General features: G+C 41.0%; 1 long non-coding RNA gene across 1 annotated transcript; it reads left to right on the top strand.

The window, feature by feature from the left end:
- Positions 1 to 908: 908 nt before the first annotated feature.
- On the top strand, positions 909 to 25,661 carry LOC128852188 (uncharacterized). The gene is made up of 3 exons (XR_008449895.1): positions 909 to 1,026; positions 24,319 to 25,443; positions 25,555 to 25,661. It is a non-coding gene; the product is annotated as an uncharacterized LOC128852188 (long non-coding RNA).
- The last annotated feature ends 652 nt before the right edge of the window (positions 25,662 to 26,313 follow it).

Here is a 26,313-nt window from a genome sequence, read left to right as displayed (position 1 = left end):
ATAATTTCCTTTCTGCTGTGAGTGCTGTGGTAAAGGCAGTAACTCCTGTAGTTACGAGCCTGTGAGTTTTCATGCTACTGGCAACGCTACTGCTTGCTCTTCTACAGTCAAAATACACATATTAAATGCAAAAATACTGATATCAAGTTACTCTCAGCTCTCATTTAATGAAACTCTGATAAGTCCCTGATGAACAGTAAGACTTTGCTGTATAAGCAACAAATACCGAAGTCCCTTTGTAGTAGCGATTTCTCAATCAGGATGAAAATAATCTTTGGTGAAAAAGAGACTGCCCCTAAATACCCTTTCTATTTCACCCTGGAAGGTATAGCCAGGTATATCTTTACTTGTATAAAAAAATCTGTCTCCATCCCCTACAGACAAACCTGCAATCCAGCTCATGTTTAATACTGGACTGGAGACGCAGCAGTGTGAACTAATTGCCAAAGAGCTATGCATACAATATGAGCTAATTGCCTCGCTTGCCTTTTTACCCAAGGAACTGGCATGTGATAGCAACTCTGTTACCTGTGGCGTGGAATTCAGATCTATTTTACTGTAAACAAGCCTTTATTTTGCTGCCCAGGTGCTCGATGAACTCCAAAACATTTCCTCGCCTGTAGTCATGAGTGTACCATTTCATAGGCTGTCCAAAAATCCTTGCCAAATAATGGCACTGCCTTCTAGAAGGAAAACACTCCCTTATTCCAGTGCTAATAAGTCTTGGACGCTTTGATATTTTTACTTTGATACTTCAGTTAGATCAAGCTGTTTTTCTCCTCTCTTTTCTTAACTTCCAGTCCTAAAATGCTTTGCAAAAGCATCTGGCAGTTGCACAGCCGCAGTATTTCACTGCGGAGGGCACTGCATTTCAGACAGCCCCAGCCAGAAGCAGGTCAGCCCTGCAGAGAGCAGGCAGCATCTCACAGTAAGCTCTATCTGTAAGTCCAGAAGCTGTGCTGACCAACATCCTCTCCTGCCTTCGAGCATTTTCCCTAGACGTGATTTCACTGTTTCTTCCGGCTGGTAGGTGGCAAAGTTTTTGCTTTGTTAGCCCTTGCATATTTTATTTTTGCAGGGGCGTATCCCGGCACCTCACTGTGGGAATGCTCACCTGCAGAAGCAGGGATGTAGTCCCAGGTCTGCTCCTGCATCACCAGCGCCTGCGAGCCCTCCCTCACCCCTTCCTCATGGAGCTGTTCCAAATAGCATTGATTATGCTTTCTCTCTCTCTCTCGTTCAATTAATATTTAATTCTTATACTCTCTGGGACAATCAGAACAGGGGAGACAAAAGAATTCTTGTTCCAGGCTGTGACAGCAGCCTGCTGAACAGCTGCTGGGAGGGGTGGAAGACACAGTCATTTCTCCCTTTTAAGTTAGGCAGAGATGGACTTGAAAATCAATCACAGAATCATAGAATCACCAGGTTGGAAAGGACCCACTGGATCATCGAGTCCAACCATTCCTAACACTCCCTTAAACCATGTCCCTAAGCACTTCATCAACCCGTTCCTTAAACACCTCCAGGGAAGGCGACTCGACCCCCTCCCTGGGCAGCTGTTCCAGTACCCAATGACTCTTTCTGTGAAGAATTTTTTTCTGATATCCAACCTGAACCTCCCCTGGCAGAGCTTGAGGCCATTCCCCCTTGTCCTGTCCTCAGTCACTTGGGAGAAGAGCCCAGCTCCCTCCTCTCCACAACCTCCTTTCAGGTAGTTGTAGAGAGTAATAAGGTCTCCCCTCAGCCTCCTCTTCTCCAGGCTAAACAACCCCAGCTCTCTCAGCCGCTCCTCGTAAGACTTGTTCTCCAGCTGTTTCCTATCACAGACATATCTTAGATATAAATGGATTTAGGGTTGTGTTTCCTTTCCTCTGTATGCTTTCACAATTCACAGAGAAAGGAGATGAGTGATTTGTGCTGTCCTAGCTGGTAGATGGTCAGCACCATCTGTTGCCCTCTTCTATACCTTATCTTGAGCTGAAAAATGCTTTAGATGGGCCTTTTACATACCTAACCCTTAAACTTTCTCTTGAGGATGTGAATTCATTCAGAGGACTGAGCCAAATCATGTGAACTGCAGTACCACCTTGCGTAGCTTCTCTCTGAGCCCTTGTTCTTGCTCTGAGCTGGTTTTCTGTCCCTGGACTATAAGGAATCTCCACTTAGCAGGACCTATCCTTTATTGTCCCACATTTCCTTGTTCAATCCACAGTTAAGTGAAGGAAGCAAGGAAAACAACCCCTCTTGATATTAGGTAAGCTGCTTTTATTTCACTCCAAGGTATTTTGACATTAATAATATTGGGAACATTCCAATAACTGTGCCAAGGGAATGGAACAATATTTAACTTTCATTTTACCTTGATCTCATTACTTGTTAGAAAGCCTATTACAGAACAACTGCTCTCTTGTTTATGGAAGAAAAAGAGGAAATATTACCATAATTTTAGAACCTGAAATGGCTAAAAACAACACGAAGACTATTTACCCCAAAACAACAATCTTAACTTTGGCTGTAGTAACTTTAAGGAGCTGCTGCAGCTTTTCAGTTACCTGCATTTTATGGCTGGTGAGGACTTTTACCATAAATTCAGCCATTTGCAGTTCCTTTATCTGTCATAAGAAAGTGGCTAGTAAATGAGTGAAGTGCTCTAGTTCCCAGGGATGTTATGATATAACATCTGCTGAAGTCCATGGAAAAACTCCCTGTTGATTTCTGCCAGTTCTGGGTCAGGCAGTTTTGAAAAAGATGGAAAAAGCAAAATATTTCTGCCTCTATCATTTAACAGTAGAAGAGCTGTTAGTCTGCATCCCCTTTCCTCTGCCAACATATTAATAATTCTACTGGACTCAAGTTTTCACTGAAGGTGGAGTTAGACCAAGAAACATTAGGGCTAGATATCTGGGTTATGAATGATGTTTGTCCTCAGGAAATGAACTCCTATGATATAATTCACAAATTTCTCTCCAAAACATTTCTTTATAGATGGTTCCAGTCCTTTCAGAAGGGTTGACCTTCAGATGCAACCTGAGTATACTTTAAAAAAAATATTACTGAGTTTTTTTTCCCCACTTTAACAGAAAAGCATTAACTGTCTTTTTTTAGATTCTTCCTGAAATAACTTTTGTTAACAAGCCCATGCTTCTCCTAGGAGAGTCCCCTGCTGCCGTTTGCCACCAGCCACTGTTTCTGGGGTACTGCTGCCCAGCAGCAGGAAGAGTCAGCCTTGGGACCAATTTCTTCCCTGCAACATTGTAAATACTCTTGATATCCTCATAAAACAAGTCTGACAGGAATCCACCAGCTGTCTGTGCTGAGGATAATTTTGTTAAGCAATTAATTTCTCCTGAGGTCTTCCATGGACAAAAAAATTAACCATTCCCTCCATCCTCCGGCCAAAAGAGAGGGCAAATGGTCCAGGGTGATGTCAGTCATTCTTCTCCATCGAATCCAGTCTCCCCTCATTTTCAACACCAAAGTTTAGCTGAATTCACTATTAAAAAAGCCATTTCCCCCACTCCTTGTCCCAGCTCCCTTTCTTTATTGTGCCACCTTCCTCTTTAGCTCATTTACAGCGATGCCATCTGTTAGGATGGAGCTAACTTGCTGTGCTCAGAGTATCTAGCCCTGACTGGATTCACTCTGAATTTCCTCAAGCTGTCCTACGATAACCCCAAGTTATTAAGAAATACCTTATGCCGCCTCATCCTTGAGCATATGTCCTTATAAGGACCTTTTTTAAGTCAGACACTTCTAAATCAATCCTTAAATTTAGATCTCGTGATTAAAAGTGCCTATTTCTGTGTCCAGGCTTCTTTCATGATTTCTAGTATTCTCTTCTAGTGTTTTTCACCCTAAAAATTACTATGGAGAAATTTTCCGGGAAAAAGACTAAGTAACTTTCTTATTTTCTCCTTCTTTTCTATTTCTTTTTGAAGTACTCATAACCAACTCTAGACATCCTAGAAAATGAAACAGTTTTGGCTAAGGGGAGTGAAAGGATGTCATGCATACCTCGGGGGGCCTCCAGCTGATAACCAAAGTCTTTGTTTCAAGACAAGGCAAGGGGCTTAAACTGCTTTTCAGTAGGGAAAGGATTTAGAGGTCAAGAAAAAGAAAATATAAGGAAATTGCTGAGGGTCTGTTCCCTTGTTCTGTGCATTTTGTATGTGCTTTAGTCCCTGTGAACCCATACTGGGTCAAGGCTGAGATGTGTGTCTATGGACCTTGATTCATGCGTAGGATTTTGAAGCCTGGGTGATCACCAAGGTTTCATGGATAATGGTGCAACCCTTGAACCATCATCTGGACATAATGTTACCTGCAAAAAACCACACACTATGAACTGTTGCAGTTAGAGAACTGCATCATCCTGACCCAGATCACTAAACTCTGTCGGATTTAATCCTTTAAGCTACCTAATAGACTGCCAGACCAACTGTTAGTTGTATCCCCAAGGCAGCACCCATGCGAATTTCAGTCTGGGGGGTGGGGAGAGGGAGTTGCATCTCTGGACTCTGAATATCTCTCTGATCTCTTAGGAGCTCTCTTTGCTGATATCAAAGTTCCCAGCCTCTGCTTGTTCATACAAGACTCCTAAAACACTTTTGTACTTTTCTACTGGCTTCAAAAAGCAGGCATGCTCTTACTTTAGAAGGTAAAGCTGAAAGCCTTTATAGAAATATCATTGTTATTCTGGTGATGCCTCTTCTATGTCTCCATGGACTTAACAGGCAGAAGGTCTTGTGGCAGGCTGAGCTTTGCCTCTGGTTCAGAGTGAGCAGCTCCTTACATAAAGTCCAGTGAGAAGGGAAAAACTCAAGAGAAAAAAAGCTTTAAAAAAGAAAAAAAAAAAAGGCCTATTTTTGTCTGGTTTTCTGCCACACTAATAAAGCCTGTCTTTTCACACTAACTTTTCCTGAGAAATGAAATGGGACAGGTTGCTTAGCCCTCCTTCATTTCCAACTGGAGCTATTGCAGTTATAAGGGCTGTTATATTTTCAGGAGGAAGCTCGCTGGTTCTAGCTGGTCCAAACCCCAGAATTATGAAACAGACTGAAGGGGATCAGCTGGTTTAGTTTTCTGTGTTACATGCAATTGGAAGCAGTAGCTTTGCACAGCTCTGAGGTGTGTGTGTTTCTGTGCCCTGGAAATCTCCTTTCTTGTGTGTGGGATCCACTTCATTACAAACAATTGTTCAAGCTGAAACAGTCTGTGTGGGCTTTCTCCGTAGTCTTAAAGGGAAAGTGTTTCCAGAGAGGCATTTATCTCATCTGCTCCAGGATGCTGTTTTACAGTCTCCTTAATACATCAGTCTCAGCTACTGCAGAAATTAAACTATCCTGTTCTCCCCTTGGCTGTACGATCCTGCCTGCTCCATGTGCTAAAGATCATTTTCACGGAGAACCTGGACAGAGATGGTGGAGAATTGGTGAATTACCCCGGTGGCCTTTTTTCACTGGCACTGAACAGCGAAAGAAAATCTAGCAATGACAAAAAGAAAGAGAAAGGAATAACTTGGTGAAGGTGGATGGCTATTGAAACAAACCCTTTCCCCTCCCTAGCACCTTGGGAGGAACAAAGCAACCGTGGAATTACACGTTTAGAGAATATGAATCTCTCTTTGGAGGCACGTCTCATACACCGAATGACCTTAGAAGATCTCCACTTATGAAGAGGCTGACATCCCTTTAGCCCAAAACCCAGCTTGAAAAGGCAGGTTATATGCACCTATTGCTCTGAGCGAACACCAATAACTGCTGTGGATGGAGGTGCTGCAGCTCTATCCATCTGGAATGTGTTGGCATAGTCACCGCCTTCCGTTTGCTGTTTGTCCATTGTGGCTGCAGTGCAGCTCTCCTTTTTGCTTTTGGAAACAGCAGGCACAAGGCACCGGCAGCATCCTGGTCGAGTTAGATGCTGTGGACAGACAGAGGCAGTGCCCTGCTCACAAGCCATTTTCTTTATAATTTAGATCCTCGGCTGTTGCACATCGATTTATTTCCACTGGAGTCAGCATTAGTGAAGATCAAAGCATTTTGTTGGTGAAATAAGGAACAGGTCCATTAAAACTGATCAGACATTCCATTAGGTTAGCAAGTTTTGGACTGGGCACCACATTATTTGTGAGGAATGTACAATTGGTGCATTCCTCTGCACTGTATAGACAAGAGAACAGGAATGGACTAAAACCAGATTTAGAGCCCTCACTCTTCCACCGGCTTTGTGAGAGAACAGTGCAGATGAGACAGGGATGCAGATGTGATGAGAGATTTCAGTGGCAGCTAAAGTTCTTTAGAAAAAGCTCACCAGAAAGCAATCCTGGTAAAGAAATTGCTGCAAGGAACTGCAACAAATAAGGATTACAATAAAGAACCAATGACAAGAAAGCAGAAACGACAGGTTTTTTTCTGGAAGCATAACCTGATTTATCTCCAGCCAGAGTCTTTCCGAGTGAGCATATTAGAGCTTAGACTATATAGCAAAGAAATAAAGAAACCAGATTAAAATACGGGCATTCTTGCTTGCTGAATGATACTGGTTGCTAAAAGATACTTAAATAAGCTAATAGCCTTGAAGCACAAGATCAGAAGATGAACAAAACTGTATAGATGTGCTGCCACAGATATGTTGGCTCTTAGTTATATACGTGTGCTAATTCTATTGTTGGAGAGTACAGAGTATAAATAATTGCAGGACCATACAATTTTGTCTCTCCCGTATTTCCTGACTGCAGTATATTAACTAAAACACTATTTAAGGATGAGCACAACATCCTGTGACTACCACACAGGCAGTGTAGGCACAGATCATATCCGTTCGGCTCCTCCTGCCCTAGGCAATCCACCACTGCTATCCCAGCATGGCCTTGTTCCTTTTCCAGACACACGCTGCTGTCCTGTCCCGAGTGGGAACCTGCAATCTTGGCTGAATTCATGCTACGTGAACCCAGGCTTCCTGTTATTTTGGGCATTTTGAGGTGAAAGGCAAATAGTAATTATCGATCAGTACTACAGGGACACCACACAGGGCTCTGAAGAGATCCAGATGAAGGGTGGACTTAGCCAACAGTCAACCTCAGTTAAGTCAGGAGCCAGGGTCCATTCTCTTGTGTGATTCAAAGGGAATAAGGATGTACCTATAAGGCTATCAAATTCCAGTACCTGAAGGGGCTACAAGAAATTTGGAGAGAGTCTATTCATAAAGGCTTGTGGGGATAGGACCAGGGGAAATGGGTATAAACTGGAGAGGGGCAGATTTAGGTTTGATATAAGGAAGAATATCTTCCCCATGACAGTGGTGAGACACTGGCACAGGTTGCCAAGGGAGGTTGTGGCTGCCCCATCCCTGGAGGTATTCAAGGCCAGGTTGGATGAGGCCTTGGGCAGCCTGATCCAGTGGGATGTCCCTACACATGGCAGGGGAGTTGGAACTGGATGATCTTTCAGGTTCCTTCTAACCCTGACTATTCTATGGTTCTATGATCCCATGATTTGGTCTGGGAACCATACTGAAATGAAGGACTTTAGAAGACTCAGCATTTTTCTCCAACCTATCTAGTTATCTCACCATACTTTGGCCGCCTCTCTCATATATTGGGCAGGGCTATTGATAACCCGGACATTTTTCCTAGAATAAGCAGGAAAATAAGGACCATAACCAAGGGAGTTATTTTGCTGGTGGACCTTGGAAAGTTCAGTAGGCCCCTGTGCAAGTGTCATTGCAGACAGGATTGGGGGCAGCAATATACAGAAGATGCCTGGGAAAGGGCTGAGAGGGATGGGGTGATAATAGGTGCTATTTAGGAGTAATCTCCCTCTAACACAAGAGAAGACCGCGGTGAATGAAAAAGGGGAGTCAATAGTTCCACTTTAGATTCAGGCATTGTTTTTAAACAGGCATTGGCTGCTATTTTCTGTTTCTCCCCAAAAGGCGAGACAGGATGGGGCAGGGAGGTGGGGAGGAGTGAATAATGTGGCATTCTCTTTTTGCCAAGTGACCTTTTAAAACCAAGGGACTGAAATCCAAATACCAGGGGGGAGCCTGGGGGAGAAATTACAGACAGCATCACTGCTCTCTGCACTCCATTACGTGCTTCCTTCCTCTATTGAAAAGGCAATGCAGGAGCCTGAGTTAAAGCATGAAGAACAGGGTCACAATAGTCGCTCCTTTTTAATTTAAACAACCATAGCAATCATTTCATGCTTGGCAGATCATTACTAAAAACCTACTCATAAATTCTGAATCAGTTGGTTTAGAACATAAAATTACAGATTGAAATAGTTGCAGAGTACTAGGAAATACTGAAACAGGTAGTATTTGTTATTTACATTAAATACGGCGTGGCAAACAAAAGCATCTACTTTGCTGTTCTCTGCATGTGGGCAACATACTGAAGCCAGTAACATTTAAGACAGGATTATTCTTCTCTATCTACATTTTGAAGTCATCCTTAAAGTCAATCAGTGTTTTGCATCTCCTTGAACTCCAGGAACTGATTTGCAGATCACTGTGTGATGTCGTTGATCTGGCTGAACTGTTATTTGTACCTGACTCACTGCATGTTCCTGTTAAAAATCCTAAAACCAGAGAACACTACATCAGAAAATACTCCCAGGATGATGGGCACCTGGCTCTGAGTGGTCCTGCTTGAGCAGGGGAGCTGGACAAGATGACCTCCAGAGGCTTCTTTCAGAATCATTTGGTGATTCTATGATAATGGAAAAATTGGGTGTTCATAGTGCTAAAACTGCCCAGAACAGATTCAAAGTTCATTTTATTCCTTCCTTTTATTTCCATAGTTATGCACATCTACACTGCAAGCCTTGATAGTGACTCGCTGTGAGAGAGCACATTCTAGCATTCATAATAGTCAGCATTATAATTTTCCAGTATAACATTAAGAAAGTAAAATTCCCAAAGATCTTTAGCCTGAGAACCATGCTTTATTTTTATTAGCTCATGCAAATGTTTATCCCATGAATAGGACAATAAAGAATGTAGGGCTTGAAAGGACATCTTGGGCATTGAACGCATCCCATATAATCACAATGCATGTTTTATGGACCAAATATGTCAGTGTTATAATCAGATCTACAGAAGTTTTCTAGTCCTCTACAGTAAACTTTAGATCTCAGTCTTCAAGTTTAATGTATCTAATTAATCAACTTTAATGTATAAGCATATGGGGTAGAACCGAACCTAGCCATGTCCTAGGATCATTCAAGAGGATGCTGAAGACCCTGGAGGTAATTAACTGAGTAAATATTCTAGAAAGAAAAAAAACCAAACACAAATGAGTGGTCCAGGCCAACACCAGATGGAGAAAATCCATTCTAGACTCTGAACCGGGCAGTTGTTTAACCCAGATTTGTGCTGAGAAATACAAAAGAGGTGCGTGTGTGATCTCAGTTCTAGAAATCCACCAATAGATTTGGCTTATTCTCTGTTTCGAGCTATGGTTGATCTCTGATGACCTGAGAAAGGCTGAAAACTGTTGAAAAGAAAATGAAAATTCTCATGTCCAAATACTAATGTTGGTAGAAATTTGATTTAGGTTTCATAGCTAAATGCAGTAGTTCAGGTCTATTTTTAATAACACGTATAAAGTTGTCTTATACCAACTCTTTCACTCACAGAAAATCAACAAGACATATATAGAAATTCACAAGCCAGACTATGGTTATGGCAATTTGTAATGCTGCAATGAGGCAACAGCAGAGGTAGATGAAAGGGACACTCAATAGAAAACAGATGTGGGAAAAATGAGGAAAATAACAAGCTCTTTAGCCAAGAGGCTGGCTGTCTTCAGCTGAATTTTGAGTTTGGATGGATAAACTGTTCCTTATTTCAGTTCATTTCAAATCAGGATATCATCCTGTGCTGGTGAGACAATGTTATCTGTGGCACGCCAGCACCAAGGGAAATGACCACAGTAAGTCAGTCCTCCTTCAGTAATGCTTGACCTGATCCTCATGAATGGCCTTAGCAAGCGATCCTTTATCCAGCCTGAACATCTCATCGCAAGAAAGACATGCCCACACATCAAGAAATGCCAGGAATGACCCTGAAAGTTGGTGCTTTAACTTATTACAGGTGAAATGTTAGAAAGGCAGTGTGGATTCATGTGAAACCTGTGAAATGAGGGGGATGGTATGGCCCAAAGTACCTCTGATGCTCTCAGCGTTACTGGTAGGTCTGGATAGGCATTGGAGAGAAGCAAGTTTCCGGAGCTTGTCTCAGGTCTAGAACAGAAGACCCTGCCCAGTTTTACCAGATCCACAGGTCAATGATGGTGTTGGAAAAACGATAATTTAGCTGAAGAATTAGGGCTCAATTAAGTAAGTTTAGAATTATAGGTTATATATATTGTATTTAGCATTTAATTTTGTTGATCTTTATAGTTAAGTTTGTGCAGACTTTGTGTCTGTCTCTGTAGACAGTGACGGTTTTCTCACAGACCACATATAACCTTCACAAGTATGATATTAGGGAGTGCTTAGAAAGAATGTACTAACAACCTTATCTGAGCGAAGCCTACGCTTTTACTAACAACCTTATCTGAACACAGTCTACATTTGTGAAGGCCAGAAGCATACCAAGGGCAGTCAACTGAAGATAAAGAAATGCAGGTGTCCACACAAATGATGAGACAATCTTCAAATACATATGCATGAAGAAATGATGTAATCTGTTGAATATACATTAGATTATGAAACACTTAAGGGTTAAATTGCGGACGCGCCGGGATGGTCTTGGATCCTGATTTGGGTTTGAATACCCCTGGTTCCCAGGGCCTCGAAATAAAACACCACATATAACCTACCTGGAATGGTTATGTGTTTGTCTCTACGCTAACAATGGCATCAGGTAGTTTCTTTCTGTCTTCTCAAAAGTAGTGGCCATTGCCAGCAGGCCATGGTTGGCTGGCTCTGAAGGCTTTGAGCAGGGTCCATCACAGTCTGACCTGCCCATGATGAATAGCAACTGAAGAAGCTGTTACGTAGAAGAGTGACCTGGTGGCCTGGTGAATGTTAACAAAAGGTTTTAAGTCTTAATTGACTGCAGCCCCTAGCCTACTTTGAGCCTCCTGCTGAGTAGCAGAGGTCTGTAAAGACACGGTGCTAAAAATCTTAGACTAGAAAACATCTGCTGCCATTATAACGATTTAAATAGATTATAGCCACACTGTGAATGGTTTCAGTTTCTTTATTTAGATTATACCGGAGAATTGCATTTGGGGAGGACATGATGATAGGAAATTAAATAAAGAGGGAGAAGATACTCCAAATCCTTCCCTTCAAGTGGTAGGCTCGGAAAAGATATTGCCTTTCCTGTGCTGGTACAGTGCAGGACTAAGGAGGCAGCAGAACATCAGACAGTATTTTTCACCTTTCTGAAAGTTGGATAGTTGGAGATGCACTAGTTTATTGCAAAATGAGCCCCATAGTCAAAAGAGTGCTGTTGCCCACAACTGCTGCAAAGAGTTGACACCCATCTTGATAACACCAGCAAACTGGGTGGTGAGGCAGGGATATGAGACTATGAGCAGCTGTGCTCTGATAAATCAGCTTCTCCTATGGCAGATCAAAAGCTATCACATCTTGTCTGCGTGAGAAAGGTCAAACAATCAGTGTTCAGTCAGAAGGAGAGGAGAAAAATGAGCCTGGAATTTGTCGGTGTTAAAGCAACTGTTCTAAATTATGTATGGCCACTCATTTATCTATGTATTTCCATTTACAGGGTGTTTGAGACTGGAGTGAAAAAAAACCACAACAAAACCTCTGGTATGGGCTGTTCTCTAGCAATTACCCTTTAAATTGGAAACAAAGTTGTACTGAAGAAATAAATTTCTTCATACTCCAAAACAGTCCACGCTTTCATTGGGCAAATTTAATAAGCAAAGACATATACCAATTATTTTTCTGTAATACCGTAATCCTTCGACAAGTACTTCCTTCTGATGCATAATCTCCACAATAAAGTGCTGAAGAATTACCACTATTGATTAAGCTTAGCAAAAGACATAAACCCTCCACACTTGCGGTTTCAGAACAGTGGTTGCATTCTCCTCCAAGGGTAAGAGGCAGCATTACTTCAGGGCAACATATGTAAGAGCTATGTATGAATGACACGTGCATATGTCAAAGTGAACTTCAGTCTTTGGACCTCAAGTTTAGTTCCCTGTATTCTCATGATGTTGTATTGCACAGACTGTTTCAACAGGAACCTGGAAAATAGAGAAAAAGATGAATTTTTAGAAGCTGTTCATCTTGTCCCATGATCTTTCACCAGGATCAACCACTCTCATGTTTTTCCTGGCATACATTGTTCTGGTCTATTTTTAAATGTCTTTACTGTAAGAGGCATTTCACATCTTACACAGATAATGAATTCAAAACCTTCACCTATCATTAGACTATTTATCCTAATGCTTAGCCTGTATTTCTTGATATAATTTGAGATTCATTCTCACTTTCCTGTCAGAGGCACCAAGAATAGATTATCTTCTTTATAGCAGAACTTTTTTTTGCTGTCTCCCTCTCTCTTTCTTTCCTTTCCTCATTAGTAGGAACAGCTCTAGATCTGTCAACCCCTCTCTCATGGGACATGATCGGCAAACCTCTATGGGTTCTTGTAGTTCCACTTGTCTAGGTTTATTCGACATCTTTAAAGTGTGTAACTCAAATCTAGAGAACTAAGGCAATCCCAGTAGTTAAGAAGGCTTTGTGACTCCTTTCCTATGGTCTGGTATAGTGTTTGGCTTTTTTAGCAGCAGCAGAATGTTTAACTTTTGTTCTGGTTGAATCTGCCAAAGTCTCCCAGACACTGTGCTGAGGAGCAGTGGTTTAAGCAGTTGGATCCCATCCTTTATATATCTAGCTTGATTTTTGCTGAGGGTTGTTATTTTGCACTTCTCCACACCAATTTTCTCATGCTTGTCCATCTCACAAAGTAGTTTTTCCACTCTTCTAGTTGCTACAAAGTGGGACAGGTATTCACTGATTAAAACACTGAAGACTGCAGGACCCAGTAAAAACCCTGTGGAAAACTGCTCAATACAGTACTTTAGCAGCAAACATTGCTGTGTCTGATTATTCAACTAGTTTTGCACCAATTCTATGATTGTTTCTTTCTGAGTCTTGCTCTATCACTTGTTTATGAGGAAGTCAATCGAGGTATTGTCAAAAGTCTTAAGTGAAAAAGACATCCATTGTCAGTCCCTTCTCACAGGCCTGTTATCCTGTCATAATGAGAGGTAATATTTGCTTTACATTATTTCTTCTTAGCAAACCTGTATTGGCTGACACCCATTTCTTTGTTATTTGCCAGGAAGATTATTTGATTATTATTTACACACTCCTCAACTATTTGTTTAAGGAAGAGAGTGTCTATATTTTCACTGTTTTCTGAGAACTGAAGTTACCCCAGCTTCCTTCCCTTTCCTTTCCTCTTTCCTCACCCTTAAAAAAGAGAAGTGTACTGTCTCTTGCTCCACTCTTTTCATTATCCATCAAGCTCTACTTTAAAAGCAGCTGAGTATTCCTCCCTCTTTGTCTGACTGAATGCTCTTTCTGCACCTCACTGTTACAGCTGGTAGAAGCCTTTCCCTCTAACTTTCAGACTGGATGTATTTCTGGCCAGTTTACACCTACTTTCTCTTTTGCTAAGTCTGTCCTTTAACTTAAGTAGTTCTTTCCTAGCCCCTGCTGTTTATCCCGAAGGAGATATTTGCAATTTCATCCCTTTCAAGCTTCATTTTGCTAAATTGAACAGAAGGAGGAGTTAACTATTTTATTTTACTTGCATGAAAGAAAATATCCTATGAATCCCTGGAATATGTTTTCCTCACCTTTTCCTGTTGGATTTCTTCTTTCTTTGACATCCAAGACCTCAGTCATCTCCAGCACACAAGGCGAAGGCTCAGCGATATGACATATCTACAGGTTGACATAGCAACAGGTTGGTTTTGCCTATTTTATGGCTGCATCTAACCAGTGGCTCAGTCCAGGAGTGTCTCAGACATTTCTAAATCACACTGTTGAACAGAAATCCCCATTTTTCATCCCAAGATGCATGAGATCATTTTGTGCTACAGAGCATAATCCTTTTTCTATTATTTTGACAGGCTTCAAAGATATGTGGCTACTCCTGTGTGATTTTTCCAATTCTCTTTGTATTCATGCTGTTCTCCACCTTTGTATCACCGACTTACTTCACGACTTCACTCTGACTTTCTTTGCAAGACTTACTGATATATTTCACTGAGATCACTCACCAATGAAGTTTTGTTAGAATCATCCCTGTTTCCTTTCTGCACTATCAGTTCCTCTTGCTCTTACCTTCCAGCTATGTCTGCCTTGTCTGGAAACTTCTACCTTGATATTAGACCCTAAATGCAGAAAGACGAGGGGATATTTTCTTCATTTCTTACATCTGCAGTATCAGCTCTCAAAAGAAACAAAGCCAACAGGCACTCTTGGTAAGACCAGGGCTCAACCAGACTCGTCTCTGCTGTGTTAATGGAATTCTAGGTGCAAGGTTGTGTCCCACAGCAGCTTCCCATTTAGGACTGACATCCTACAGTGAGCTGTAAAATTCCCTACTATTTCTCCAGAGCAGAGAGAATCAGTTTCTTTCATTTAGTTAAAACAAGATGTTGTGCTTTGGCCCTCAGTCCCTTGTACATTCATCTCAAGCTCAGCAGCAGCATCTCTTGAAGCTATGAGGTGATTTCTTAGTGTTTCTTTGCATTTTCTGATTTCTGAGTAGCATATTATGAAGCTAATACGTGAGAATCACCATTTTAAGTTTAGGTATCTTCACAACACCCCTGGGATTTTTATAGGCAGGGAACTGAAGCACAGAAGACAAAGGATCAAATCTGCCACTGCAAATTCATTCCAGTGCAATACAGGGAATCAGACGGCTGTATGAAACTGCATTTACCCAGTGATTAACTGAGCTATTCAGTTTGTACTTAGTGGTTTATTGCAGTCTTTTTTTAGTTTACTCTCTTTCCTAAATCTGTAGCTTAGGGTCAGGATGCTAAATCAGCATAATGATATTCAAATACCAAGCATCGTGCTGTTGGAGGGAAATGAACACATTTTCACACGTCTAGCCTGCTAAAATGAAATCTATTATTTATGGGTTACATGCATGCAGAGCGATGGGTGACACAGCTCCCCTGCAGCTTGCTCCTCAAGCACTAAACCCCTCTGCCTGCCTTAGTGCAGCGTGGGTGCGGATTACCTGAGGACACAATTTCAGGTGCCATTAGTTTCAAACGGACTTAGGCTGTCTATAGTGTGATTTATATCTAAGAATATATGACAATTGACTCAGAACTATGTGCTTTGACCCAGTTGACTTTGATGCTCCTGCGCTTTCCCTGGTGCCAGGTTGCACTCTCTGGAGACAGAATTTTCCACTATTCATCCTTGCTTTGAATTGACTGAAATCTGCCTTTTTCTCTCAAACTGGACAGCCGCCGCTGTCCCCCTGCCTGTTGCAGAAAAGGCTAAGCAGGTTTTCAGCTTCAGGGGTTTGCTGGAGGGAAAGATCCGCAGCCAGAAAGATGCAAAATGCAAGTTCAAGTGAAAAAAAAAAAGAAAAGAAATCTTTTTGGCTTGCCCATGGATTGCCCTGAAAGGATTCCCTTCACGTGGCACCCCTTGTTTACCAGGCAGGGTTGCACAAGGTGATTCCTGCCATCAGAAACAATCCCTGGGAGATTTCTTGACTCGCTGAACAAGTTGATTTACAGCCAATAGAAGATGAAATGTGAAACTCTCTGTACGGGTATTCTTGTTTTTAGTGTCTGACAAGGGTTAAAGCTGCTAGGCCATAAATAACATCAATATGCTCCAAATTAAATCAGGCAGCGTCAAAGGGTCAGGCACCTCTTTATAGTGTAGATACTGGAGTGTGGTAAAGTTGGCTGATTTGTGCAGATTCATTTAGTCCAACTTGATACCTAATAATATTTATGAGCCTTGCTGCACTGGGAGAAGGCGAGGCAGTTCCTGTAGTTCACGACACATTTAAATTGGTGCAGTGTGAAGTGCCATAACCCTGCCTCGATGCCTCACCTTGCAGCAGGGCATGCAGATAATCCACCCGCGATGCTTGGAAGGGGGTGGGCAGGAGCTGGGGTTATGCAGGGCCAGTCTCTCTAACTGGACACAGCCACTTCACCACCTCCTCGCCATAATCCATCACAGAATGCTTGGGGAAAAATAATTCCTTTGGAACAGTGTTGATTTTACCATTTATGGCAGGGGGAGTCCCTGGCTTTCAGCTCTCAAATGGACCCTCGGGCTGATTTTGGTGCAGAGGATAAGGGGAACCATTTTGTGAAGCAAAGAACTACTAAAAGCCAATACTCAGAAATTATTGCTCTGTGCCCTTGTAGCGACCTTTTCTTTTAGTTATTCTCCTGTGTTCTAGAAGCAAAGAGATTTTGTGCATTTGTTTATTTGCTCTCTCCTCTTTTCTTCCCTCTTTTTCCTGGGCATTAGGGCCAATGCAAAGACCTCAGTGCCGTGAAGCCAACTGAGTCCCAGGAGGTATGAGGCTCAAAGAATAAAACCGAGGCATGTAAACCCATGTTTAAAAGCCAGGTTCTGACTGTCTGAGCCTATTTTCAAACTGTTCCAACATAAATGGTTTGGGATTATGACAAACCTTTGGCCACAGCTCCCTGGGAATTGCATCCCTCCTGGTGCCACAGGTGTTGGCTGTCTTACCCATATCGTTATCTAGCTGGAAAATGTGCAGGGATGCTAATTTAAATGTCAGCTCTGCTTAGTATTTTATCATCACAAGGACATTGTGCAGCTCGTTTGTGACCTGCACTATTTATCTCAAGGGATGCCTCCTCTGGTGACCCAAAGTTGATGGTGACTCAGTACAGACTGAATGTAAAAGTGGAATTTTATTAGACTGCCGTTTAAGGATGAATCCAGCTGAGAACCGGCTCCAGAACTGCCTGGACCCCCTTCTGACTGTTTAAAACAAGTGTCACTAAACCAGACAAATACCAGTGCTGGGACAGAGAAGGCACTAATTTACCTCATATGCTCTGGGAGTGCTCTTACATCTGTTTGTTCTGGGCAGAACTAAAGAGTGGAATTCAATATTTTTCTCCCTCCCATTGAGTAAAATCTTATCACAAGCTATCCATGCAATTTTAAACCCACTGGAAAATAAATAAAGACGACAATTTTTGGCTCAGGAGAGCACCAATAGTAGCTCACTAATTGTTAGCATAGTGGAAACTGAAAAACTGCCAAGAAGCTCAGGGCTGGAAATCAGGGGTGAACTTGGCTGGGTAGGAAACAACTGCAGCATGGAAGAATAATCCCAAGACAGATAAGATATTTATTGTATGAAGCAAAGTCTTTTGGTTTCTGTAGGAATTTACCTTTCAACATTCCTCTCTCTTCCATAGCCCAGGCTATCCCAGTGTGTCCAGTGGGGAGTTATTACCTTTCCAGTGAAACCCTACTCCTTCCTTACCTTCACAAAGCCTGACAGTGTAATTTCTGCTTTTGTAGAATATTTATGCTTCCCAGTTTCTGTATTTTCTCTAGCCCTTCCATCGTATTTCTTTACTCGGGCATCTTGTTCTTTTGTTATTGCATTGTAATTACTGTCTTTCAGATCTCCTATTATCTGATCTTCCATTGTATATCAGGAAAAATTTCTTTATTGAAAGAGTGTTGGAGCTTTGAAAGAGGCTACCCAGGGAAGGTGGAGTCGCCATCCATGGAGATGTTCAAAAAACTTGTGGATGTGGCACTTTGCAGCATGGTTTAATTGGTGGTGTGTTGATGGTCAGACTTGATTATCTATAGAAGTCTTTTCCAACCTTAACGGTTCTACTATTCCATGATCTTGTCTTGCTCTTTAATAGCTTGGCAACTAAGAAAGCAATAAGGCAAATTAAGACCAAAAGCTAGTGCCTATACCTGTAAAGCTAGTATGCTAAAAAGAAATTAATGTAATATTAATACTTGATAGGAATATATAGCTGCATGAGAATAAATGCCTTAAGTATAGCCAAGGTCAGGTTTGCAAGTGCTCAGTGTTTGGTGTTTGTACTACTTTATTATTATCATTATGTACTGTAATATATTTAAAGCTTAGTGATAGGAAATGAATATCCACCTCAACTGAAATGTCATAATTTTATGATGAAATTGATATGAAAACAATCTAAAAATGCTTTGCAAGACGACATTTCAAATTTTCTTTTTGAGCACATGAAAATGACGTTAATGGCATAGTTCCTTCCAGTAATATCAGGCTGTGTCACTTCAGTGATTCAAAAGGTGCATATAAACAGTATTGTTTTGATCATGTAACTGCATGTTATATTGAAATAGTAGCATTTTTATCACCTTTCTGGTTATTTTCATGTTGCTTGCTATTGCAAAGGGACAGACAAGTAAACAAATTCTTATTAAGGTAGGGAAGATTGTAATGAACATTTAATTGGGCTTTCTAAAAAATGGTGAATATGGATTTTCATCAGTAATGCTGCTTGTCACCTAATGACTTCAAGCTCAACACATCTTTTTAGAAAGACATTTAGTCTTGATTTAGCAACTCCCAAATGAAAAAGAATTTACCGTGAGCCTCAGTAATTTGTTCCAATGGTTAATTATCATACCTTAAATATGTACATCTTATTTTCAGCTTGCATGAGGTTTACTCTTATATTAATTGTATATTTGATTGTAATTCACTCTATCCTAGCTAGTTAAATGCATTGCACTTATTTATTTTTTTAATTCCCTGATTGGATGGCATCTTTAAATAATCAACTTAGCATGAATTATGAAGTTTTAAAATCAGTTATACAAATGCAAAATTTAAGAATTGAGCTTCAACTGAACCATCCACGGATCGATTGTTGTGTGATAGCCCTCCAGTTTTTGAATATGTGCAGGAACGAAATGTCAAAGAAACCCTACCACAACATGGCTGTATCCAAGCACACTGATTTCTTACTGTTTCTTTCCCTGCTCATTTACTCAAAAAGCACAGAAATGGCTCCAATGTGTAGGGAGTGAGTTTTGCTCATCTGATTAAGACTGGGGAGTACACTGCCGGTTCACATCCCTTAAACATTTTGTTATACTTCTACCATAAAGTATCCTGTTGTGAGGCGACTATTTTGTGATGCTCTTAAATATTTTGGAAGAGGATCAGTGGGTTTTGGGGCATTACATTGTGCCAAGCAGTGCAGAATAGGACCGAAGGCATCTATGGCAGGTGTCCTGCCACCACAATAACCTTATCATCTACTGCTTTCTATGTTGTCTGCAGAGGTTTTCAGCTCTTTCATGGTATCTGCATATTGGTTTAGGTGGTTAGAAATTGCCTCTGTGAGTCCATGCAGAAATAAGCATAATCAAGGTGGTCCTGCTATATACAGAGTGATTTTTTCAAAAAAATCTGCTTAGAGCTGGTTTCCGTAGATTGCTCAATATTATGCATAGTCCTTCCTCTCTGGCTGAAAAAGATCCATATGAGATACACCTAGGGCTTTATTGAACACTTACTTGAATACTGCAATGTCAAAAGGACAGTTGGCTGAGGACTTTCCTCCAGCTTCAATGAGATCAGGTTTTTTTATGTTTTCAGAGCAGCATGATAGAAAAATCTGGATTTTCTTATGATGGATACTATACTATACACATGATCAGATAGTAGGGACACATAAATTTTCAGATAAATTGATAAAGAGATGGATTGCTGGGCACAAATCTTGAATTAATTTCTCTCTCACATGGGCAGTTCTCCAGAAGATCTCTTAATCAAGTAAAGAGTTATCTCAGAAGTGTGATAACTGTGCAGCTTCCAGACATTGCTAACTCTGAAACCTAGTTATGACACTCCAAATATATTGATTGCTATTACTTTATAGGCCTTGATTGGGAAGGCAGAGAGTGAAATTATTGGGCATATGCATATGTTCCTACAGTGGATGTCAATAAAACTTCAGTTCATTTGAAGTGTGTTCTGAATAAGTATCCAGAGGACTTTCCTGACTTGGGAAATAAGCCCTGATATGGGATTTGGGAAACAGGTCAGAGAGATTACTTAGACGTAATATAGACGTTTATATAGAATCATAGAATCACTTTGTTGGAAAAGACCTTTGAGATCATCAAGCCCAACTGTACCTGTCCACTACTAAACCAGATCCTTAAGCACTTCATCTACCCATCTATAAAATACCTCCAGGGATGGTGACTCTACAACCTCCCTGGGCAGCCTGTTCCAGTGCTTGAGAACCCTTTTGGTGAAGAAATTTTTCCTAATGTCCAATCTGAACTTCCCCTGGTGTAGCGTGAGGCCATTCCCTCTCATCCTATCACTTGGGCAAAGAGACCAACACCTACCTCTCTACAACCTCCTTTCAGGCAGATGTAGGCAGTGATAAGGTCTCCCCTCAGCCTCCTCTTCTCCAGGCAAAACAACCCCAGTTCCCTCAGCCGCTCCTTGTAAGACTTGTTCTCCGGCCCCTTTGTGAGCTTTGTTTCCCCTCTCTGGACATGCTCCACCATCTCAATGTCCGTCTAGTAGTGAGGGGCCCAAAACTGAAGGTAGAATTCAAAGTGTGGCCTCACCAGTGCTGAGTACTGGGGGAGAATCACTTCCCTGGTCAGAAGTGGCATTATTTTTCTAACCTCTTTTTATTAATAGAAAGGGAATCTAAGGTGAAAACCTTATATGTAAATGAAATAAGATGAATTCTTGCCTGTGTTCCATGTGCACACTTTGATTTATTGAAAAGAATCCAGGTAAGGGGGAAAAAAATGACTGTAAATGAAACTTGAAAAAAAGACTAACATTCTCATTGGAAAGTTAACCTACATCGAAACGTATGTAATTCCACCAGGATTCTCCAGCTTTGTCTCGCTTTTCAACCAAATGTTTTATGAAGTGAATGATTTATTAATCAATTTAACTCTGCTTGGCATGATGGGATTTGGAGAGGGTTGGAAAGGAAGCATGCTGTGGGGACCAAGGTGGCACTAGAAGTGGGACAATGTTGTGTATTGCAGTTGGCAGGATCATAAAGCAGGGAATAAGAGGACAAAGATTAATCAGAGAGGAGCTGGCATCAAAGAAGAGCAGAAAGACAAGGCCAGGATTCCAGGCACACTGGTATGGAGGCATCTGCTCCATTTTAAGTACCCAAAAGGTAGATGTCTAAGCTAGAGCTGACTGCCTTCAGTACTCTCGCATTCAACGAGAATAAGTCAATGACCTAAGGGAACAATACTTTGAACCTTTAATGTAGATAATATTTATTGCCTTATGTGTCAGTCTCCCTCCACTGACGGCTGAAGAGAACCTTATGTGATTACTTTCAGGGCAGATGAATCCCTTTTCCCTAGTACAGACCATATTCACTCCCAAAAGACTGTGTAGAAGGATCAGCTGATTTGTCTAATCTATTCTTAACCTGCTAAGAAAGGAATTCTGTATTTGCACACAGACTGTTAGCAGCAATCTGCAGAGGGTTTTCCTGTTCTTCAACAGGTGGACATCAGTTGAATTGCACCTTGCACTAGATTACACTGGAGGTCATAAAAAATGAGTGGTCACAACTTACGTTATTACTGTTTTTATTGCATATTGCCACATCTGTGCTCCTTTTCATTTTCACAGAATCCCATAATCGCAGAATGGTAGGAGTTGGAAAGTTTGGAGATCTTGACACTCACCCCTTAGATATTTATAAGCTCTCAGCCTTTTGCAGGCTGAATAGACTGCCTCTCCTCATGAGAAAGAACCTCTAGTCCCATCATCATCTTTGTGTCCCGTATTTCCTGTCCTGCCTAAATCAACTCAATCTGTTTAATCTTCCCACAAACTTTATTTGAATTTTTAATCCTATTTCTTTCTTGCATGATCTCGGACAGCTCATGGTCCTCAAGTCTTTATAAACCCAATTTCCATACTTCTGTCAGCTTTCCAACCTCACTTGGACTCACTATAGCAGACACTGATGAGTTCCTAGCAGAGGTCCAGCCTGAGGAAGAACAGAAAACTTGCATTTAACAGTAGCATGGAAACATATTCCATAATCCAAAGTTGTGTATTTTTTACCATTAGCTGCAGACATCTTTCTCTCACCTGCTCCCACAGTGCTATATCCCGAGATGTGCAAGTGTGTCACTATGAGACCACAGTTCATGAAGCTAAAATCTAAAGAACATCAGGGGAAATGCCTTGGATCCTCTTCTGCTACGCAAAGCAGCCAAGAGATAAATGCAGCAAAACATCACACAGAAATGCTTGATTCTTAGTGTGTGCTCTGAGACACACGTACGTAATACAGTCAATAAATTGGGTTAATGGGAGTAAACAAAAGGTTTAACGTCCAGAGGGGAGAAAAAGGCTGTGAATTTTGGGACGAGGGGGTAATTTTATATGGCAAAATGTAAATCTCCCACACTCTCCTTGGGGAGAGGTCACTGTTGAGATCCGCACTGATGTATTTCCTGGCCAGGATCCAAGGGAGCTGAGACATAGAAGGGATGAGGCCATCCCCCTCTGTGGTCAGAAAGCTCATGTAAACACTTAGTTTTGTTTCTGAAGGCAAGTTGTACATACTCTGGAAAAGCCTATTACTAGTGAGGGGGTTACTTTGTGAGTAAGAGCCATATTACACTGAAGTGTGATGATCGGTTGCCTAAGCTGGATGTGGTTTCTGTGTTTCAACACACCTGAAAGCTGGAGATGGAACAGTGGACAGGATTTACATGTGCCCCTAGTTGTGCTGAAAAATGTCCAGGGTTCCTAGGTAGTAAGTTCTGCTTATGCATTCAGGTTTACTGCATTGCAAAGCTGGAGTCAAGACATTCCAGTCAAACCAATGCAATTATGGTGGGTTTTTTTTTCATCTCCTGCTATAACACAGGGCATGGTCTGCTCCCCAAGGTGTTTTCTGGTCATTTCCCTGTTCTCGTCACAAGGCACCCTTAATCTTTTCTCTTCATCTGCTGTGATGCTTTTGCAGCTTGGGAGTCTTACGTCTGGAACTCCTTAGGCGATTGCTCTTGTGAGGAAGGGGTTTCAGTGATGACAAGAGGCTTTTCTGGTGTTCTGGTTTTGAATTTGCTTACAATGTCACGTTTTCTTGGATTTCCAAACTGAAGCTAATCACAGTTCTATCTCATGCAACCTCAGGAATTCTTTATTAGTGATAGATTAACCTGTGATTTATACTTCCTACTATCAGCTTCTCGGTATATCCAACATCTTTGCTTACTGCAGTTATCTTTCAGAGTCCTGGTTTCTCTGACTGCTTGGTCTGACACCATTTCTGGGATCGAAGTGTAGAGGTGTCTAATTCAGTATTTATATCTCTGTGGTTGAAGCAGATCAGTACAAATTACTTGACAGGATGCCTTCCCCAAGTTTCTGCTTCCCCAAGTTCCTGTGATAGCAGTGTGATGGAGTGACATTGGATACTTTTTTCCCCCTAATTCATCTCACAGATTTTATTAGGTCAGGATGTGAGATTTCCTTAAAAGAAAGGCTTGGAAACACGCAGAGGGATAAACTAAAGGCTTAAGTTTAATTCTATTTGCTCATATGTGGTAACAGGTACAAAATCAAGTAGATCATGACCTTCTTTCTGATGTTAACAGGAATTTGTTGAGAATATGACCTTCAGGTTCAAGGTCTCAAAAGAAGCATCTGTTTCTTTTCAATACATTTAAATTTCACTGCTTTTTTCTTGCGTTGAGGTTTCTATTGATTGCTGTTTGACATACAACACTTTTGTGTAGTTCAGAGTGAATTCCTAATTTTTCTAAGTATTTGCCCACATCAGCGTGCTCCTTGTTCTGTTTTAATTGAATGCCTGGCAAAGTAAGTGTTCTTGAGTCACAAGTAGATATTCATCAATGATAAGAGTAAAAAGATTAGATGCCCCAGGATGTTTTCTTTATGGATTACAGTGAATGTAATTTAGATGGGTGGAAATACATGAAGATCCAGAAAAGAGATAGCTACAAATTAACACAGAAAGACAAACAGCAGTCTGGAGTTGACAGCATGTTCCCTGCAGAGGTCTTATTCTTCTGAAAAGAAGTTAGACATTGAACAGCAAGACCTGCGCTGACTCTTTTGAGATTTGCTTACCTGACTTTCAATATTTTCTACCTGGATCAGGTCATCGCTATTGGGAACACATGACCCACATGTCTGCAAAATCCTCCCTGACTTTTTCTTCATTTTCCTAGGAGATGGGGAATGAGCGTATAATCTTATCTTCTGCAGCTCCTGCAAACTGGAACTCATCTGGGCTGTGGTGACTTATGAATTGCCTGGAGAGAAGATGATGCTTTTCCGTGCACTTCCACCAGCTGCAAAGCACAGTGCTTGTCTTACAGAATCAATTGTATTAGCAAAATGTGAGTTTGTGGGATCATTTTCTTAATGCAAAGGGAAGAAAACAGAGATATTGCTGGAAATAAACAATCTAAAAAACAAATCAGAAGAAACCGTCACTGCTTCAGATCACAATACTGCTATGGACAGATCTAAGCTGAATATATCTCTGGTTTTCTTTTAAAATAAAGTCATAGATCTTAACCTCCATATTCAGGTTTTTCATCTGACTCTGCTCTGTTCTCTCAAGGTTATCAGTGGGTGTATACCCTAGCAACAACTGTGTACATCAGCCAACATGAACAATAAGGGAAATAAAATTCCAAGGTAAAAGCCTGAGAAATTTATTACTGGTGTACTTGCACACACCCTCCCACCAGCACCAAGGCTGTTTCCAAGAGGAGTGAGCCTCTTCCAGTTAAAATTGCACTTTAGAGCAAGACTTTGGTGTTTGTAAAATCTGAAGGAAAATCTAAAAATCTAAAATTTAGTGTTTTCCTTCCGTGGAGGTCAGAAGAATTATTTATGATTATAACACCCTTGGCCAAGCCGGGTGAATACCTAAGTATTCCACACATATTTACCTCTATTTTTAAAGGAAGTTAATTTACCTGTTTCTAATCTTTTGTTTGCTTTCTATGAACAGTCTAATGAATCAACTTTACCTCAAAATACTCATTTTTAATTTGAAGGGCATGTTTCACTGGCAAACTAACCACACTGCCACCTGCATTAGTGTTGATCACGGGGAAGACTCACTATGTATGAATGTTGTTGCAAGAGTTGCTGAGAACAAAGATGCACCTGAAGACTCAAGCTCAGACGCCCCAGCAATGCAAAAGCCTTCATACCTCTAAATGTAACTGGTTCCTCAGTGTCATGCAGATGCAATTTAACTGCAATTAATGAGTATCTCAGTAGTTACATAGAAATAGCACAGGAACACCAATTGAAGTGTGCATTGAGAATACACCCAATGGGAAATTCAAAGATCATAACGCTATATATTAATTGGTAAGTAAACCCATGAACCTTTCTGAATAATGCATAGTCTTCAGAATATGATGTGCTGAAATTGGAAACAAGACAAACTGCTCACTACACAATATTTATGCTTGTCTACAGGAAGGAAAAATGTGAATGTTCAACTACAGAAGCAAGAAAATTGGACGTTCTCCAGGGAGCTCATGATCCATGAATTTCATGAGATGAAACAGATGGATGAAGCAGACACGTGGAGTGGGTAGGAGGTGGTGGGAGGATGTGTTAAAGGAAATGGCTTTGTAGAATTAGCAGCACTTCGTTTTCCAGCACACATCTCCCTGTGACATCAAAGAAGTCACTTAAGACCAGGGTTGGGATTTTTTTTTTTTTTTAAGATGTCTGAACAGGTGTTTGGAAAAATTTTAAATTTTAAAAAGTGAAAAATTTGGGAGACCATGAGGATTAGGCTATGTTTGTTCTTCTGACATTGCACTTGGATATCTCACTCACCGTCTCTGCTCCTGGTGTCCAAAAGATAATTGACAGAGCCAATGACTGAAATCGGCTTCAGAATTAGGTCTAATTGAGTTTATGGAGATAAATAATTCCTTTTTATAAAGCCTTTGACAACCTGTAAGTGAAAAGGCCCAAGTTATAAGGTATTAAAATCCAAAACCCCCTAAACCACCATCCATGTACATATTTTTTGTGGTTAGATACCTTCACATATCTCTCTTCATGTGACAAATGATACTGGCATCTCCAGAGTTATTGCTGTGCTTAATTGCAAGGGCTGATTATGCGTGAAGTATTTCTGTTAATTCTTGCTGGAAGTGTCCTAAATTGTTGCTGGATGCCCAAGGCTAGGAATTATCTTTCAAGTAGTCCTGCCTGTTAGAA

The sequence above is a fragment of the Cuculus canorus genome, chromosome 4, assembly GCF_017976375.1.
Source record: "Cuculus canorus isolate bCucCan1 chromosome 4, bCucCan1.pri, whole genome shotgun sequence".
NCBI classification, from domain to species: Eukaryota; Metazoa; Chordata; class Aves; order Cuculiformes; family Cuculidae; genus Cuculus; species Cuculus canorus.
Note: the sequence above shows the minus strand (reverse complement) of the source record. Positions and strands in the feature narration are given on the sequence as shown.